The sequence below is a fragment of the Gekko japonicus genome, unplaced genomic scaffold (assembly GCF_001447785.1).
Source record: "Gekko japonicus isolate JY-2015 unplaced genomic scaffold, Gekko_japonicus_V1.1 scaffold6467, whole genome shotgun sequence".
In the NCBI taxonomy this organism is placed as follows: Eukaryota; Metazoa; Chordata; class Lepidosauria; order Squamata; family Gekkonidae; genus Gekko; species Gekko japonicus.
The window spans coordinates 1-7,252 of record NW_015176629.1 but is presented as its reverse complement, the minus strand read 5'-3'; positions in this window follow the sequence as shown (position 1 = coordinate 7,252).

Sequence of the window (7,252 nt, the reverse complement as noted above, 5' to 3'; positions counted from 1 at the left end):
GCAAAAGGTGGGTGTGGCTGGATGACCACACTTCTGGTAACATGGGGGTGGGGCCTAATGTGCTAATGAGCTGTGCTGTCAGGGGTGTGGCCCAATATGCTAATTAGTTCCTGGTGTTGGGTGTGGCCTATTATGCTAATGAGTTCCTGCTGGGCTTTTTCTACAAAAAGAGCCCTGTGAAGAAGTGTGCGTGCACGTGAACGCTTATAGCAGGAATAAAACTTGGCTGGTCTTAAAGTTGCCCCTGGACTCGAAGTTTGAGCTCCTGGTCACAGAGATCCGTTCCCCTGGAGGAAATGGCTGCTTTGGAACGTGGACTCCGTGGCATTATAACCCTGCAGAGGTCTCTCCCCCAGGCTCCACCCCTCCCAGCCTCCAGGAATTTCTCAGACCAGAGTTGGCAACCCTAGCTCCCTCTCAGGTCTCTGTTGCAAACTGCATAACGCGTCCTAGAATTCAGCGCCTGAAGAAGAAGACACTCCGGGGTTGCCAGTGGAAAAACGAAAGGTGAGGGGGAATGCATTCTGAAAACGCACTGCTCCGCAAGTGGGTTGCAAAATAGGCTTTCTTTCCTGCAGAAATGAGGACGGTTTGCTGGGGCCCAGATGCAAAGATGAGAAAGGGGGAGATAGACAATGGGGCTTGATGGATGTGAAAGGGTTTGTGGGGAAGAGCAGGCTTCTGCCTCAGGGTTGCACCTTTTTCTTCTGTCAGAAGAGAAGAGGAGGAGGAGGAAGAGGAGGAGACTGGATTTATACCCCACCCTGCACTACCCAAATGAGTCTCAGAGTGGCTTGCAATCCCTTTCCCTTCCCCAGAACAGACACCCTGTGAGCAATGCTCCCTCTAAGCTGTGGAGTCCTGTGAGCAAAAATCCTACTTTGTGAGCTCCTGCCATTAAAGTTGTGAGCGAGCGATTTGGCTACTGCATGAATTACTTTGCTCTGGAGCCATCCTTCCTGAGCTGAGACAAAAAACGTGTGAGCCGGAGGCTTAAAAAACTGTGAGCTAGCTCACACCATCTCAGCTTAGAGGGAACACTGCCTGTGAGCTAGGTGGGGCTGAGAGAGCTCTCTCGACAACTGCCCTTGAGAGAACAGCTCCGAGAGAACTTATGACTGACCCAGGGTCACACCAGCAGCTGCTTGTGGAGCAGTGGGGAATCAAACCCGGTTCTCCCAGATTAGAGTCCGTGCTCTTAACCACGACACCAAACTGGCCACAGATGAAACTTCCCTCATACTGGAGGTGCAGAGATGGTGACAGCCAATGTTCCTTCTAAGCTGTGTCAGCTTAGAGGGAACACTGGTGACAGCCATTTGGATTTCTGTCCCCTGCGCAGCTGTTCAAAGGCGGCAACAGTCTCATACGGAGACATGGATTTGGAGGTGGAGACTCTGGTGTGGAGGCGATTCCCGGCACTCCAGCTTTGCTTGAGGGGCACATTTGATACCGATGGTCTCCCCTTTACCCTGTCTTTATCCAGCAACAGACGCAGTTTCGTGGACAGTGGCAGAAGAATAAATGTTCAATTGGGTGGGGGGGAGTCGATGATCCTACCAAAGTCCACTTAGCATCACTCTGCAAACAGATTTCAGCTGGACAGCTTGGAAAGTTGCCCATTCGGGGACAGGACGTGCCCGGGCAGACCAGGCGATGCTTCCCTTTCAGTTTTTTGGGAGCTCTTCTCCCCTCCCTGATGTCTTCCTTTTGTTCTTTTGGCAGAGTCTAGGGTCCTGCCTTTATTGGCCTCACCCTGTGGTGTGAAGCTGACAAACCAGCCCGGAAGGAATGGAAAGTGAAACTCCTTGCTGTGGACAAAAGTGTCTTTTTGTCTCTCTGGTCTGAAGCTGTGGAGGGGAGGCTTTGGCCTTCTCCTCCAGAGATGTGAAGCCAGAAGGTTCGGGGCCAGAAGAGCTCAAGGAACAGGTGAGTCTAACTGCAGGTGCGAAGGAAGGGTGGAACTGCTGTGGCTTTAGAAGTGGGGAGAAGCTGTCTGTATTTTACTTGCGGCTGCTTGTCACTGCTTGAGAAATTCATCCCCCAAGTCGTAGTTTTTACTCTGCCCTATCTTGTGCCTTTAAGAGCTGCCAGTTGTACTACCATGGGGAGGGGCCCTGGCTCAGAAGAAGAAGAAGAAGAGGAAGAAGAGGAGGAGGAGGAGGAGATTGGATTTATACCCCACCCTTCACTTGGAGTCTCAGAGCGGCTTACAAACTCCTTTTTTTGCTGTTATCTTGTGACCAAGAATTCTTCTTTGTGAGCTACTGGCATTAAAGCTGTGAGCGAGCGATTTGGCTACTGCATAGCTTAGTTTGCTCTGGAGCCACCTTTCCTGAGCTGAGACAGATATGTGTGAGCCGGAGGCTAAAAAACTGTGAGCTAACTCACACTAACTCAGCTTAGAGGGAACACTGCCTGGGAGGTGGGTGGGGCTGAGAGAACTCTGACACAAACGGCTCTTTCAGGAACAGCTGAGCCAGAGCTTGTGACTGACCCAAGGTCATCCAGCAGCTGCAAGTGGAGGAGTGGGGAATCAAACCCGGTTCCCCCAGATTAGAGTCCGCACACTTCGCCACTACACCAAACTGGCTCTCTGCTTTGCTTACAGAAGTCCCCAGGTTCGATCCCCGGCATCTCCAGTTATAAAGCTCTGCCAGTAGGTACGTGAAAGACCTCTGCCTGAAACCCCGGAGAGCCACTGCCAGTCTGAGTCGAAAATACTGACCTGGATGGCTGATTCAGTGTAAGGCAGCTTTAGGTGCTCCGTGTGAATGAAAACTCCAACCAGGCGTCCTGGGAAGAACTTCACTGGCTGAATGGATGGTGGCTGGGCTGCTGTTAAAGGCACAGGGGCAGTGCCGGGGGCAAAAAAGTGGGCACCCTCCTTCCAAGAAAGGCTGGAGTCAGGAGGGCTTCTGTTATTTCCTTATGGGATAGTAGTGGCCTTCGACTCTAAAGAACACCTACCGTAGGACAGACAGCACAAGGGAGACGGGGAAGAGGAGAACAAACAATGCCCGCCTCTCGCTCTTAGGTAGCTCCTATAAATGTTCTGTTGTGAGGGGATGGAATGGTGGCCGCAAGAGAGGGTTCTGGGAAGGGAGGAGAAAGATGGCAGTTGCGGTAAGGGAGGAGGCGGGAGGAGGCCCCGCTGTCTCGCTTTTCTTGCTGGTGGAGTTAAGGGACGACACCCTGGGGTGGGGAGGAGTCGGCTGGCTCCCTGTTTCTGGTGGGGGGCAGCTCTACACACTATGCCACATCCCTGTAGGGTGGGGATTTAAGCACACAGTGGGTGGTTGAATGGGTAGGAGGGGAGGGGATGTTCCCCCCCCTTCTCCTCAACTCTTTTTCTCCTGACGGAGGAGTTATTTTGGGCCTGGACGAGGAGAAACAGCTAGAGTAAATATAGTTTTTTGGGGGGTGGTATGGCCAGTGTTTGAGGATCAGCTATGGTTGCCAATTTCAGCTTGGGAAGTTCCTGGAGATTTGGGGGGGGTGGAGCCCGGGGAAAGACCACAGCTGGGTGTCATGCAATAGAGTCCACCCTCTTAGAACCTTAAGGCCAGAGTGTCTCTTTTGACTTCACCATACTTGAGGGCAGGGCTATTTTGGGGCAGGAACGGACAGGGACGGAGTTCCGGCTGGCTCCCGACTTGGCCACGCCCAGCAGGAACTCATTAGCATAATAGGCCACACCCAACAGCAGAAACTCATTAGGATCGGCCACATTAGGGGTGTGTGGCCTAACATGCAAAGGGTTCCTGCTACAAAAAAAAGGCCCTGGGTTTTGACAACAAACAAGGTAAACAGAATAAGAAGCAAAAGGTGGGTGTGGCTGGATGACCACACTTCTGGTAATGTGGGGTGTGTGGCCTAATATGCTAATGCGCTGCTATCTCAGGGAGTGGCCTAATATGCTAATGAGTTTCTGCTGTTGGGTGTGGCCTATTATGCTAATGAGTTCCTGCTGGGCTTTTTCTACAAAAAAGCCCTGCTTGAGGGGGCTGTGGCTCAGTGGCAGAGCACCTGCTTGGCATGCAGAAGGACCTAGGTTCAATCCCTGGTCATTTCCAGTTTAAAAAGGCCAGGCATTCGGTGAGGGGGGAAACCTCTGCCAGCGATACCTGAAGAGCTGCTGCCAGTCTGTGTAGACCACACTGACTTTGATGGACCAAGGGTCTGATTCAGTAGAAGGCAGCTTTGGGTGTTGCCACATGGACGTTTCATGTGATGGACGGTGGACCCGATCTATTGTCCGTCGTCTTCTTGGCACAGTAGATCAGTGATGTGCTTCAGAAGTTCAGCACGCTTACACAAAGCTCTTTGTGTGTAGGCAAACGTGTATGTGTGATGGGGGGGGGGGCTTTTGCATTTATGCCCGAACCCCTAGATCAAGGTGGGTAGCCGTGTTGGTCTGAAAGCAACAGAACGAAGTTAGAGTGCCATTGGACCGCTCCAGCAGGTGATAGCTCTGCCGATTGTTGTAAAATAGTCAAAAGTATTTAAATTACTCAGAGTATCAATGGATCTTGCTCTATTGGAAATAAGAGATTTCTTTGCTTTTAAAAACACCTTTATTTTTAAGGGTAAAAGGTATACAGGGAACCTACAAAATAACAGAACATCTAACAGCTACATTTTCTACTGCTTACTTCTCAAAACATAGTCACACACTAACACACAGATAATAGAGAATCTCTCCTTCTCCTCGACCCCTAGAAAGGAAGTCACCTGAAAACAAACAACCGATCTGTATCACAATAGAAGCTACTTATCCCGGGCTAATTCCCCATTGGCTCAGTGCCAGGCATCCCTTCCAGGTCAGTCTAAACAATAGCAATACTAGGTAAACCAGTTAACCCTCTAATGACTGGATTGTCAGACCTTGTAAACACATACATTTCCAACACCAGTCACCTGGAGGAAAATGTCCTGTCCCTTTAACAAAAGCTTAGCACGTTAAAGGAACAGCTGCGATTTTTCATGAGGTGGAACTAAATAACATCACCTGGTCAACGATTAGGGCTGCCAGTTCTGGGTTGGGAATTACTTGGAGACTTTGGGGGGTGGAGGCTGAGGAGGGCGGGGTTGAGGAGGGGAGGGGCTTCAATGGGGTAGAATGCCTTTGAGTTCACCTTCCAAAGTGGCCACTTTCTCCAGATGAACTGGACTCTTGTCTCCTGGAGATTTTGTTGTCTTCCCAGGAGAGCTGCAGCAACCACCGGGAGGTTGGCAATTCTCGCCAATCATTTCCCATTAAGGCCCTGTTAGAGGGAAGGCCCACTTTTCCTCTGGGCTGCTGGCAACCTCAGCCCCTTCAGATCATTTGGTCAGAGGCTGGTTCAACCACTGGGTTTCTATAGGGGGTTGCTGAAGGCAGGAGTTCAGAACGGGCAGCATAAGGGGTGGTGGAAAGTGCTGATTTAGGGCAATTCTCGCCAATCATTTCCCATTAAGGCCCTGTTAGAGGGAAGGCCCACTTTTCCTCTGGGCTGTTGGCAACCTCAGCCCCTTCAGATCATTTGGTCAGAGGCCGGTTCAACCACTGGGTTTCTATAGGGGGTTGCTGAAGGCAGGGGTTCAGAACGGGCAGCATAAGGGGTGGTGGAAAGTGCTGACTTAGGGCAATCCCGTCGGGCTTTCAGGCCAGGAGACACTTAAGAGGTGGGTTGCCATTGCATGCCTCTGTGTCAGGAGCCTGGTATTCCTTTGGGGCGGTCTCCCATCCTGGTACTAACCAGGGCCGACCCTGATTAGCTTCTGAGATCTGACAAGATTCAGATGGCCCGGGCCAGGGTAATTATGCTGCTGCTCTGATGTGGATGGTCAGGGTGGCAGCGTAATTACCCTGGCCAAGATGCCTCCCCAAGTATAAGAACATAAGAGATGCCAATGTTGGATCAGGCCAAAGGCCCATTCAGTCCAGCACTCTGTGTCACACAGTGGCCAGAAATGCCAGTGCCATCAGGAGGTCCACCAGTGGGGCCAGGACACTAGGAGCCCTCCCACTGTTGACCCCCCCTAAGCACCAAGAAGACAGAGCATCACTTGCCCCAGACATAAGAACATAAGAGATGCCAATGTTGGATCAGGCCAAAGGCCCATCCAGTCCAACACTCTGTGTCACACAGTGGCCAGAAATACCAGGTGCCATCGGGAGGTCCAGCAGTGGGGCCAGGACATTAGAAGCCCTCCCACTGTTGACCCCCACCCGCCAATATTAGAAGACAGAGCATCACTTGCCCCAGAGCCCCTATCTATACTTTGTGGCTAATAGCCACTGATGGACCTCTGCTCCATATGCTTATCTAGTTCCCTCTTGAAGCCGTCCATGCTTGTAGCTGCCACCACTTCCTGTGGCAGTGAATTCCAAGTGTCAATCACTCTTTGGGTGAAGAAGTAAATTTGCTATCCCAAGAGCGGGAGCCCCTATGTGAAGACCTGGGACTCTTCCCCAGTGGCCTTTTTTCTTCTTCTTCAAATTTCAGATTAAAAATGGGGGAAGCCCTCCAATGAAATATTTTCTTTTTCTTTTGGAATGAGTTGTACGTTATTTAAGAATTCAGTGTTTTCAGTGTTAGAAAGGTTTATTCTTATTAAATACTGGGTTCTAGACGCATTGCAGTGATCAGCTCTAGTTTCTTTCGTGATTTCAGCAGACTACAAGACGACGCTGGCAGGGCCATAGCCCTGCTTATAAGCATGCAAAACGCCACACCCTACACCCACCCACTCCCCGTGATAGGCTATTTACATCACACTGCTAATCTGCCCCAAGCAAGCTCAGCCAGTTCAAGGGGCGGCTGGAGTAAAGACTTAGGCTGAATCTGCATTTGTCTTTCCCACCGGGGGTCCCAGCCTTCTGACTCCGTCTTCAAAAAAGCTGTCTACATTTGGTGTCATGTTCGCACCTCAAGAGTGCTAGCATACTTTTGCACGTCCACATATGTTTATCGTCCTTTCGGGGCGGCTCCACTGTCACTTCACCTCTGCACTGCTGTAAAAGAATCTTCTCCAAACGACATTCAAGCAAGCCCAGAGAAAGACGGCGTCACAGCAGCACGAAACGGATTTAAAAATGCAAATGCAAATTCGACCTTGGGCTCGGTACATAACAATTCTGTATCCAAATACGCTGCTGGTTGAATTGTTACTGTATTGCTGCCGTCCAACAATACAGTTTGTTTTGTTGACAGCCAAATCTGTGGTATCTGTTTTTATTCTTTCCTGCCTCCTGGGGAGGCAAATC